The sequence below is a fragment of the Anser cygnoides genome, chromosome 9 (genome assembly GCF_040182565.1).
Source record: "Anser cygnoides isolate HZ-2024a breed goose chromosome 9, Taihu_goose_T2T_genome, whole genome shotgun sequence".
Taxonomy (NCBI): domain Eukaryota; kingdom Metazoa; phylum Chordata; class Aves; order Anseriformes; family Anatidae; genus Anser; species Anser cygnoides.
The window spans coordinates 6,676,647-6,689,611 of NC_089881.1; the positions used below are offsets into that span (position 1 = coordinate 6,676,647).

A 12,965-nucleotide genomic window follows, 5' to 3' on the forward strand; every position below is an offset into this window, starting at 1 on the left:
ATTATCTTTGCAGGGGGTCACTCAATTCAGCCCTCAAACATGCCGTTTGGCAGTATATTGTGCTCATGTTAAATGTAATGTTTTCATCTCTTACTCTCAGGCTTAACTTCCTGATAAAAAACATCACACTCAGCCTCATCAGTTTCATCAGTAATCAAGCAATCAGAAATTACAGTACATACTATCAATATTACCATGTATAGCATTACTTTTTCTTGTAGTCTTTAACTGGCTGACTAAACCCCAAATAATAATTACAAATTCTACATTGTTTCTAGGTGGTGTTAAACAGACGCAGCAGAAGATTCCTTATCTGGCTGTACTTGACAGTATTCTCCTTTCCTCTGGATAGCCTCACAAAGAAAGCATTTTTTATTATCTTTCAGAGTGAATGGAAGTCTGCTGTTTGCACATGGCTCTAACCTCCTGGAGTATAAACATACACATAATATATACTAGCAAATGACTAAGTGGATTTAGTCCAGATGACTTAGTTGCAGGATTTTCAAAAATAGATCAGGACCTCTGAACAAATACAACTTCAACAGTTATTTTGGCTCATTACATTACTCTTCCTTCCTTTTCTATGCCCCACTGTCATGCAGCTGGGCACGTACCAATCATGGGATTAAAATACAAGCATTTTGTCCCAGCAGGTTTGCATCTTATCTCAGTAGGACCCTATGTGGTCACAAGAGTTTGTCAGGGCATGTCAAAGTAACATTGACCATTTAATCAACTCTTTTCACAACGATACAGTCAGCTACCTACCAGAGATAGTTTTAGTGCTCATGGGATAAGTATCACCAAATGGCAATATTGCACATCATATCCCAATTGTGCTTTTTCTAAGTGTGAAAACATAGTGTCACATTTTGAAGAAAAAAGTTTCTTGTCATTTCTTTATGAAGAAAATTCTGCAAGCAGCAGAAACCACAACTTGTATTTGGGGCTGAACTTTTTAGAAGAGGAAGTTCTCATGGGACCACACTCATGGAAGAATGTGCACAATATAAATAGACTGTAAGTACATTAAGAAAACACACGCATTATGCATTGCTGATTTCTCCCCCCAAAACCAAACACCTGTTTCCACTTTGCAGAGGTTCGGCAATCTTTGTAGCCAAATTGCTTCAGCACTGACATGTTAGCGAAAGACACAGCATGAGAACCACAGATCTCATTTCACTCAGTGCCACTAGAAAGAAAGCTAAAATGACTTTTGTTGTTGGGTTTTTGGTTTGTTTTTTTGGTGTTGTTTTGTTTTGGGCATAATATCTTATGACATCATACATCAGTTCAGATCAAAGAGCTCCTGTTCATGATTCGTTTTGAAGTAGTTTTAAATAAGATCTTACACTCGTTTGAGAGCAAAAACAAGTGACACAGACTCTAGTTTTTGTTATAATCTAAAATCTCTTTAATAAGTATTGATTACAATGATAACCAGTTATTCTTTTAATAGATTTCTGTTATTCTGAATACCCATTTAAATTTGAATATCCCCTATCATGAGACTTGACAGACAACTTCTTGCAGAACAGCTTTAAAGCAAAATCAAATGTTAAGAACCTTTGCTCTTAAATCACTCTGCTCTGCCTCGTGGATTAGTAGCCAGCAATGTAAGGCTGTGAGACAGAAGGAGCCTCGGAGACAGCACCCACCTCTGCCACTCTGGTACGTCTGCTATTTGGTTGGCTCATCATTTCACCTATTTAAAGCTCCATTTGGTAATTTTCCACCAGGATTAGCTTCTGAAAAGAAACCCTACAAAGAGCTTAGAATAGTTCTCCAGAACACAGGTCTCAGATTGTCTGAATATGTATCATTGGTTTTATTTGCATTTCAAACAGCTCAGATGAAAGTACAAATGCCCAAAAAGGCAGCAGGTGCATAGATAAAGCAAAGGCCTCAAAAAACAACCCCTAAAATAACTGCATACATACACAACTACTCTCCAGTGTCATTTCTGATCCCAAACAGCTCCTTCTGTCTCTCTGGAATAAGGCAAGCCATTATTACAGCACTTAATTGGTTCTGTGGGTAACCAAGTCCAGCTGCTCTGTCTAGCAAAGCAGCACAGCTGCCTTCTCTCAGTCCAGAGGAGCTGGGGGGGGGACACGAGAAGGGGAAAAAAAAGAAGAAAAAAGGAAAGCACACACCACTTCAAGAGCTCCATTCCCAGGGTCTCACAAACCTGACTAGAATCTGGATTGGAATTTTAAACAGATCCCTTAGGAGCAGCAATCGGCTTCCTAGGCAACCGGGGTGGCCGCATCCACGCGCTGTTTACATGGAGATAGGAGGAAGGGCTGGGAGTGGAATATATGTAAAATTGCCCTTACACGCTCACGGGAGGGTTTCCTGGTTCATAAATATTCTTGCTGCAAGATGTGATTTTAGCTAAATTCAGACTCGACTTGCCAAAGTGGTGAGCAGTAAAGTTATTCAGAGTGACAGCTTTTAGCCTTCTGCTGCTGGGTGAGTTGGGACCAGATGCCAGCAAAACTGTTTTTTAAGTATCTGAATGCTTTCCCGTGCCTGAGGAACTCCCAAATACCTTGTTGGTGAAGATTTCTGACACTTCTGGTACGCAGAACTAAAGAATTAATCCACAAAGCCAGGTGAATTTTAAGCATATTATATTATTTCTTCGTTGTATTTAGTTCACAGGGAAATTGCCAACTTTAAAAGTCTAATTAGGGAAGTCTGCCCAGGGAAAAAAAAAAAAGCCCTCTGCATTGAAATTATCAACTTCCCTATTACCCTATTCACTCACAGGCTTCAAATCTGCTCATGAGGGGCCCCACCCAGGAGTGAGAAGGGATGGCTGTGCCAAGTCATTTTCCTGTTAAAACCAACCCCAGGAGTGACCAAATAGTAAATATCTACGTCCCATATTACTGTTTTGTTGATGTTATTTTGTTTGTTTGTTTTGTTTTTTCCTACTAGGAAAAAAAACAGGAAATGCCATGGAATGGATACACGTCCACAAGCTCATCATGACATACAAATTTTATTCATACTGTACTCTTTTTCACCATGGAGGCAAAAAATTCATACCTAACAGGACGCATTAGTGTCCTCAGCCTGTAACCAGTAACACTGGTCTGCTTTAAAGCCAGCAGGTACAGCTGCGTTTGGCATACTGACCTGGTGCTCCATCAGGAAAGAATGTATATAGAAATTCAGCTAGTAGGGATGGGTGTAGTTAAAACAACATGAAAATAAAAATATTAAGACATTATTACATTAAATATGAACCTAATAATTTTGAAAATTGAGTAGCTTATCTTCGTATTTCTGTGAGCGAGTCAATTGGCTGAGAATGCAAGAAAGACATGTATAGCCTGGACCTGTCTCCTTGTTTAAGTAAAGATAAACAGTACTGTAAGGCCCACCTTTCCAAACTGTTAATCCTTGCATCTTAAAATTAACACTGACTGATATATTTTGAATCAGCAGAAGGCTTCTCCCACACAATACATGCACATACTACTGTATCATACGAGCTTCCAGTAGGAACACATACAATTGCTCCAAGGCAGGAATAGTAACGCACTAAGCAGATATAAAGCCAGTTGCTTCAATATAATTTATTTCTAACTGTAATTAACATTCATGTCAGGAATATACCTCATTTTTAGGGCTCAATTCTGCAGACAGATCATACACATTTATGCTAGAGTCTCCTTTGCTATTAATGTATAGAAGACAGTTCCCCAGTGTTGTAGGAGTAAATAAGAAATTGGACAGAATGTAGGAAGTGAGTGACTTGTGTAGTGTTGTCTCTGAGTGGCAGAGGAAAAACAGTCAGCACGGCTAAGCTAGGCTTCTCCATTTCTATTTGCATATAGCACGAGCATTTCAAGTATTCATTTTCTCCTCACTACTTTAAGTTTGCCAAGTGAACAAAACCAGTATTAACCTCAAGAGTAGCTCCAACCCTAGGAGAACTTGCTTTTGGATGAAGAAACACTATATTTTAGTGTTTGATTCAACCTGGATTACAGGTTACACAGCCCCCTGTGAACAATGATAAACAGGCAAAAGACTGTATTCTGAGATCTAGGTAAGGAAATTGCAATTGCAACACTGCCTCATTCCTTTCAGGTCATTCAAGCATCTCCCGTTCTTACAGATCTTCACCTGGTACACTTTGGAAAGAAAACAAAAGAACAACCCCACAAAAAACATTCTCTTCCTTACCTACAGACTCTTTAAGCCAAACAATTTCTAATCCTTCCCTTGCCTTTTCCCTCCCCAGGGACCAGAGTGTTTTGCTTTTCTGCATACAGTTCTCAGATAATACACAGCTGAAGCTTCAGTGATTGAAGCCAGAGCTTCATCAGAATTAGGTTTTGATAATATAATTGATAATATAATTGAAACAGAACAGAAATTGTGAAATAAATAACAGTTGAAAATAACCATGCACATGTGCATGAACTTCTAGCAAAGAATTTCTAGATCACACAATAAGCTTACTTACTTAGACCAGAGTGATCTGCACTATGCAGGCAGCTCGCAACGTCTGTGAAACTATGAAGGGGGACCCTCTGAAAATATGATTCGGTAGCACTTCTTAGATGGGTGGGAGGGGGTTAGTTCCACTACCTTCAGTAGAGTTATTGAAGATTTGAAGCTATATAAATATCAAACTTATCCTACACTTTTAAAATGCTGGAGTCAGGTACCTCTGATACTGACAACTTTATTTGGTGCATGCCCCATTCATCCTGCTGCTAAAGTGCAGGTGCATGCTGCTGGGCAGGGAGCAGTAACAGCCAGGAGCATCCCCAGAGTACCTGAGCAATGGGAGAAGCACAGACCCAAAGATGAGGACCAGGTTGGAATAACAGCCCAAACCCTCATGTTAAGGAGGCAGGTCTTACGCTTGGGTGGGGACACCAGGTGAGGCTGGTCAGGATCATTAAGGTCTGTTAGTGGCCTCAGGGCCCTAACACATACTTCCTTCCCATATGAATTTCTGGAAATGTCCCTTGTCTACAGCCATGTCCAGTGGTACCTTCCTCAGTGAATAGGGCTCTGTATTAATCAGTTCTTTACATATTCTACAAATAGCATTGCTGGCTCTCAACAATCAGCTCTTAGGAGATTTCCACCTTTAGTTCAGATATGCATGAAGAATGGCAAACTTAAAAGGTCAGAATAGTGTGCTGAAATGCTCTAATGTGTCACAAGAACATCTTCCCACAGCTGAGGATCCAGTATATGTAATGGGGTGGCAATAAAATCTACTTCAGTGTGTCTGAGGAATGCTTGATAAAACCTGTAAGTTTTGAAGTGCTCTGTAAAATGATAGATGCTAAAAAGGCCACTTGGAGATTACCCTTTGTTGCATATATCATAAGGGGAAATGTAATACTTTCATTTTTAGTATACTAAAGGCAGCATATTTTTTTTTAGGTTAAAAGAATGAATAACAGGCCAAATAATGGTCCTAGAGGTCAGCGATATCTAGCATGAATACTGAGTGTGTCAGCATTTAGTGCTCATGAAGAGTGACTGTCCGTATAAATCATTTGTCGTTGTCACTCTGGGAACTCATATATTTTCAGAAAAAATGTGACTTCTTTGTCTTGTTAGTTTTTGCATACAGCTAACTGGCATGTTTCAAGGACAGGACAAGATCAAGAAAAGATGGGAGGGTACTGAGATAGGAATGCAAGAGAGACAAATGAGTTGTGTGCTGTCTGATGATAAAAAAAGACCATTTGATAATAGTCACCACAGAAAACAGCCAAATAATACAAATTGTATGCATGAGCATCGTATTGCAAATAATGAAAAGAACCAACCAAGCTACGGCTCAAATGCCTATTAGCTCAAGTACGTGTCTGAAAGCAAACATTCATATGAATGGAGCTGTCAGTAACAAACTGATTAATCCCTCAGTCCCAAATGAAGAGTGACCCAGCTGCAGCAGCCTTAATAGCTTCATCTTCAGATAAAGGAGAGACAGCAATAATGTTACTGCAGTCATCTGGAGAAAGCTGCAGGCCTCCTTAAATGTGAGTTAGGAATCATACCTGAAGGATCGCAGGTCCTGCCTAGGCATCAAGGCCTGAGGGATCCCCCAGACTGCTGCTGTATGTGTAGCTCTCCACAGAATACGTGCCATGGGACTTACCAACCAGCCAGCCAGGCAGAGCATGGTGCTCTCACTCTGTCATCACTTGTTCAAAGGTCTACAAACATCTCCAAACTCAGAACCTCCTCTCCGCGTCTGTGCTGTGGCAGAACTGGGATTCGGATCTGTATCCTGGCACCAAACATTTATACACATTGTGAGCTGCAGCTTGAGCACAGAGAAAATAGAGCAACTTGCTTCTCTCTTACTGACAGCCATTAAAGAGACTTCTCAGGGCTTTTACAGCTGCAGGAAACCAGGGGGCTATTTTCCTGAGAGCCTTCCAGTGAATTGAGTTTTCCATTTTGAGACTTTGATTACCCTTGCCCATTTCCAATAGTTTGATATTCCTCTCCAAAAGCTTGAAAATAGTATCAGCTTCTGAAATTTGTCCTTCATTTTTTTTGTCAAAAACTGATGTTCTAAAATTGAATTTGAAATTGAAATTGAAATGCCATTTAAGTCATTTTTTTCCCTGTATGCTATGACAGTCTTAGTAGATTCTCAGGGCGTTTGAAGTACCATATATTGGTTGTGCTTATTTTTCAGGCTTACAGCAAGTACTCTGCCATCTCTCCAGTGACCTCAGTGGGTTTATTTCGGGTTTACATCAGCAGAAGGGAATTACCCCTTTTTAGACGTCAGATAGCAAGGAATGCATCCCAGAGCCAAGCGCAAGTTCTGAATGAGGAAAGCATTCTTACATTTAATACATACTTGATTTCCACTGTACTGCTGCTAATGTTAGGTACGTGTTCAAAGACTATTTACAAAACAAATTTCCTCTAAATTGGCACAGATACAAAGCACGCAGGCTCTTCAGTTCTGCTCTCAGCTACACTGGTGTCAGATTTACTCCACCTCCATGCACGAGAAGTAAAACCACGCCAAATGGGAATTATGAAGATGAGCTGAGGTATCCCAAAGGAACAACTGCAAACAGACAGGCCGACCATGTCAGGTTACTCAGGTAAATCCTGTTAAGGCTTTATGACCCTTTAGGGGGTAATCGTGTGCAACTGGGAAAAAGGACAACTAAAACCAGACCTACACAGGATGTGGTATGAAACACAAATGATTTTTCTTTTCCTGGCTGCCTGTAATTTAAAAAGTAAAACCAGTGCACAGGTCTCAGACAGGCTTATGGGTTAAACATTCTGTGAATAAGTGGAGACTATACTGTTTGTATGTGCTAGTTTATTGAATATTTTGCACGAGGAGAAAATGCTTGTTCCTTAACAGATTATAGGACAACCTGTGTTTCTCTAAGGGTACTATTTCTAATCCTTAAAGGCCCCTATTTATAATGCATTGAAAGTACTTTTTCTCTTGGATTTTTCTACTCTGTCAAATCAGAAATCTCCTGCAGAGGAGAAAATATTTGATTGCAGACTTTTAGTAAGCCTTCAAACTCTTACAGTGAATAATTTGCTGATTAAATGTAGTCACCTTCAGCCTCCTAATGGCTGTCTCGCTGAAGATGGTAACTAGGTAGAAGAATCAGTAAAATATATATAATTTCTGTAAAAATCTACAACCAGCAGTCTTGGGCATACTTTTTCCCCTCTCTCATGTACATAATTACTTACTCTTATAACAAATATGCAGTTCATAGTCCAGTCAGCATAAGGTTTGGTGGACTTTACAGCCTTGTGATACTGGCTCTGATAATGTAATGGTTTAAAATCTAACTTATCACAACACAGCAGGCGTTACTGCAGTAAGGCCTGTTTTGTTCTCAGCCAATTGATGGGTGGGGTATTAAAGCACATATAGACAAGAAAGCTAATTTAACACTCTGGATGCTTAAACAAATAAGCTTATTAAAAGAGACAAGCAATTTCATGTCGTTTTCCTGCAGCTGAGAAATGCAAAATGACAGTTTTCCTCTCTTGTAGTTTAGTTTAAAGCTAAACATTTCAGTTCTGAACAAAAGGAGGTGGGTAAACAAGTGCCTTTGAGGACAGGAGGAAAACATCGCTATTCTTCGCAATGAATGTCCCAAAGATCAAAAGCAGAATACTCTGCATTGTATCTATGATACCGGTGTCTCCGTAATGCACAAAGGGATGGCACATGGGCTCACACAAGTTTGACTGTAGCAAAGTAGCAGGGATCCCAGGGGCGTTCCCATGGAGCTTTCATTAGAAATGAAGACTCATGGTGTATTTAATCTCATCCCCTGAAAGACTTTGCTATGTGTCAATTGAGAGCAGTGCATAAAGACTAGAATAGCATCTGGCAAAGTGGGTTTAAAGTTGCACAATTTAGTGTAAACCAGTGTTTTACAACCCCCACCCCTCCAAAAGAAAAAAAATAAATCCTAAGAAATGTGGAAGAAAAATCAGGCTTCAATCCACCAAATAAAAAGAATCTGAAATGTGACTCCTCTGCTTTTCCTCAGTGTCTCATTGTTATTACAGGAACAGCCCCTGTTAGAATTGCAGTCCATATGTCGGGTGTGATTTGTACTGTTCTTGCCCCTGAAGTCAACTGAATGTAGACACAAAGGAATTCATTAGTGAGCACCCTGATAAAACAGGGATGACACCTCAAGCTCAAATAAGCTACAAGAGTTGTTGTATATTGAGGAATTTCTTCCCTGAAGATGAAGAGACAGCTTCATTGCCTGTCAGCTGTAAAAAGCCTGAAAATGCTCAGGTCAGACAGATCTGCCCACAAGGTTATTGCCTTATGTTGTATGATCCCAGGTAATACTTCTGAAACACGCCCAACAAATTTTCTCTCAAAAAAAGCAGTGTAACAAAAGACTGCACTTAGTATCTCAGCCTTACCTCTAATTATTTCAGTTCCTTATTGCATGTTTCTTTCTTTTGATATAGGTTACATGTATAGCTGAGAAATTTTTATGTTAATCAGAAGCCTATGGGGTTAGCAAACTCCCCATATCTATGTCCTCTTGCAGAGCTTTATCTTCAGGTAATTGTTGACGAGATAAAGAGCAGAAATGCCACTCAACATCAGATATGGACCAATTTGACTGCTTTAGGTTAAAGAGTTGTATAAGAAAAGAATTGAACTCTGTCATTTCCTTCATTTTTCAAACTTTAACTTTTAACACATTACTTTGCCTGGTGCAATACAGACTTTTAACTTGATGCTTTTCATATACAAGTGATGGCAAACTTCAGATGTAATAATTGCTTCCTCTTCTTTGCTAAAACTACTGACAGAACAGAGGTCCCATACACAATAATGCTTATATTAAAATGCAGTGTAAATTATTTTTTTTTTCTTTCAGGCTAGTGATTCTTGTTACTCTGGCAAGCAAATATTTCAGCATCAGCCAGTTATTCTGGCTGTGAGAATAACTCTTAAAAGTTCCTTAAGTGTTCGCAATGGTGTAAAATTCTCTGCTTTCAGTTTTACTTCTTACTTTTTGTCTTTTGTTTTCCTTCATGAGACAGTGGTTTAAAGATTCAATTATTATTACTGATTAGAAAAATATTTTGTTTTCAGTCCACTGCTGCATTTTATTTTGATAGCCTTTTCAATTATCTCCAGATGGATTCTGTTAAAATGTTTTCAATTGTACACACGGTTTAAAAAACATAAATGTGTGGAGTATGAGAAATCATTATTGGAAAGAGTTCTGTATCTTTTTCTTCCTGAGATTTTTTTCACTCTAATATAACACTTCATATTTAACTGTCCTGTTTTTTTGTTTGTTTTGTTTTCCACATATTAAAGTTCCTGTTAAAATACCTCCTTTCTTCTAACTTTGTGGAGTGGATTATGTGCCCAATCAAGTAAGTGTAAAACTGTTCCCCCCTCAAAGAACTGAATTTACTGTTAGCAGAGAACAACATAATTTGGTGGTGACCTATTTTATTTTTTCCCGGTATAAAGATTTTCCTGGAGCTTTAGCAACGATTGTCCTCTCTGCTTTGGATTTTCTTCATCTAGTTTCAGTAGTAGTCTATACAATTCAAATATTTACAGAAACGGAGCCTTCATATAGAGTCAATAGCATCATGTTGCTTAAAACATTAAATTAACTAAGTTGTAGGTTTATTTTTTTTATTCAGTGCAGTGACTACTAAAACTGTCCTAGATCACTAGCCTGGGCAGAGTATCTTACTTGGGCAGCAAATTTCCTCCTGGGACTTCCACTAACATCTCTTCATGATGCTGTAATGCCCACCCTTCAACGTTTTGCCAAGTTTGCTGTCTATACAGTTATCACTACACATCTAACAGTGAGAGTACAGAATGCTTCAGTTTTTGTATTAGTACCACTACAGGTAATACCAGCTGAGCCCAGACACATCCCACAAAGATTGCTCAGAGGCTAAAGTATTTCTTAAGCATCAAAAACTGTGTTGCACATTCACAAAAATGGGCAGCAAGCTGACTTCGGAAATAAAAAACATCCATGTCCTACAGTGAAATACAGGGAATAAGAGAGCCTCCTCACAGTGAAGTGTAGGAAACTATAATGATTTTATTGAAATCCAAGGGTTGACTGTCATGTAAACAGTGATATGATGTGCTACCATGAATAGCATTAGCTCCTTGATGACTGTAACTGCCCATGCTGCTTGCAGGTCATTCCTTCAAAATGGCAAAACCTTCATGGCACTAAATATGCTTCTTCTTGAAGTAAGCAGAGGGAATGGAAAGAGAATGCAAGACAATCAGGACTAGTAAGTGATATGCCAAACGCAGGTCATGGTGAAAGATGTATGTTCTCCAGAAACGAGGTAGTGACACTGGTATTGCTAGTAACAGCTCAGTACAGGGAGTTAAGTTCTTCAGTGTTAAGTTCTTCAGTCTTAGCCACTGCTTCCAATTGTTGGAAATACACTTGGAAAAACTTAGATTGTGTTGTATAACCTGAATGGTGTTCCCAGAACTTTGTATTCCAACTAGATCCACTGGGAAATTGTTAGTACTTTTTTTTTCTTTTTTCTTTTTTGCAAACTGTGTCTTGACCACTCATTAAAAGTGATCTCATTACACGTCTGAATAAGATACTTGAATCCCTCTCAGGTTTGCTGGTTTCTGGCATGTTGAGAGAAATCATAACAACTGAGTAACACCTGAGGTAACAAAACAGACAGTTTTATGATATAAATAAGTGACAGAAGATCTACTCACAATTTGATGCAAGAAGTTCAATTGTGCCAGAAAAGCAGGTAACTTAATCAGCAGCTGTCAGGTTTCAGTAGCCATTTGTTTTATTAGTTCTGAGAACAATAAAGGAACTCCTGTGTCCTACTTCCCAAAAGTGGCAAAATACAACGTAAAGCCCCTTAAAATCAGACATGCATCAGCTGGCTGAAGTTGAACTGTTTAACATCAAGACAGAAGCAGCCAAGCTATGTCTACACAGCAAAATAGGGTACACTGGCACTTACCTTTCTGGCTTTGCTAATGCCTGCCATGAAGATGTGGCAGCCAGCTCTGAGAATAGCAAGCTGCTGTTCTATGCTGGAGAGAATACCACCAAACCTCTGCTGCCTTCTTACTGCTGCTAGCTAAATTAAAGTTATCACGGATATAGCAAACACACTGTCATCACTGCAGTGCTTTATTACGCTCTGAGAGTAGGTGCAGAGAGAAATAACCCAGTACAAACAGCCCCTACGTACTGAATACTGTCGTGAACTAGATTTGCCAAAACACAAACCAAATGCTTTGGATATTTGAAAATCATTTGGAAAAAAATACACGTGAATATCACCTCAGCTTTAAATAATTTCTATAATAAAGGACACAGAGGAAAAGATAAGATCAATTAGAAGGCCTCTCTGGTAACTGCCAGTTTACACATTTGAGGCAGGACCAAAACTCAAATTGCTCAAACCACATGCAGGGCTTTGATAGTATCTATTTATGCAAAGTATACCTGGCAGTCAGTAACTACTGGTGTTCCTCAGGGATCATTGCTAGGATCAGTACTGCTTAATGTCTTCATTAATGATTTGTATGATGGGACAGAGTGCACTATCAACAAATTTGCAGACAACACAGAATTGGGAAGAGCAGTCAACATGCTGGATGTCAGGGCTGCTCTTCAGAGGGACCTGAATGAGCTAGAGAAATGGACTGACAGGAACTTCATGGAGAATGACAAAAGCAAATGCAAATTCCTACAGCTGGGATGGAACGAACCCATGCAGCCCAGATGGGCTGGGGCCAACTGTCTGGGAAGAAGCTCTGCAGAATAAGATCTGAAGACCCATGTAAACATGTTCATACAAATCAGCAGGGTGCCCTGGGATCAAAGAATGCTAGCTGCATCCTGGGCTGTATCTGTGTAGCCAGCAGGTCAAGTGAAGTCATCATTCCCTCTATTTGGCACTTGTGAAACCTCTCTGGAATACTGTATCCAGTATCGGGCTCTCCAGTACAAGAAAGATATTGACATACTGAAGTGAGTCCAGTGGACAGCCACCAAGATGGTCGGGGGCTGGCAAACACAATGTACGAGGAGAGGCAGAGAAAAGTGGGCCTGCCTTAAGGCAGAGAAAGACTGAAGGCAGGAAAGACTTAAGGCAGAAAAGACCACTAGAAAAGCCTTGAGGGGAGTCCTTAATTCTCTCTACAGCTGCCTGATCAGACGATAGAGAGAAGATGGAGCCAGATTCTTCTCAGAGGTGCACAATGGTAGGATGACAGACAACAGACACAAGTTGGAACACAGGAAATACTGTTTAGATGTAAAGAAAAAGTTTTTATCATAGGAGTGATCAAATGCTGGAGCAGGCTGCCCAGGAGGTTGTGGGATCTCCCTCCTTGGAGGTATTTAAGACTCGACTGGACAAGCACAGGCACAATCTGACCT

The 12,965-nt window shown here is 39.7% G+C and overlaps 1 protein-coding gene across 1 annotated transcript in view; it reads right to left on the reverse strand.

Annotated features, from left to right (window-relative positions):
- PXYLP1 (2-phosphoxylose phosphatase 1) overlaps positions 1-4,590 on the reverse strand; it is a 63,562-nt gene extending 58,972 nt beyond the window's left edge. Inside the window, exon 1 of the mRNA XM_013188113.3 lies at positions 4,493-4,590. The gene's annotated coding sequence lies outside the window, so the exon portion shown is untranslated. The remainder of the gene's footprint in view (positions 1-4,492) is intronic.
- Between the last annotated feature and the right edge of the window lie 8,375 nt (positions 4,591-12,965).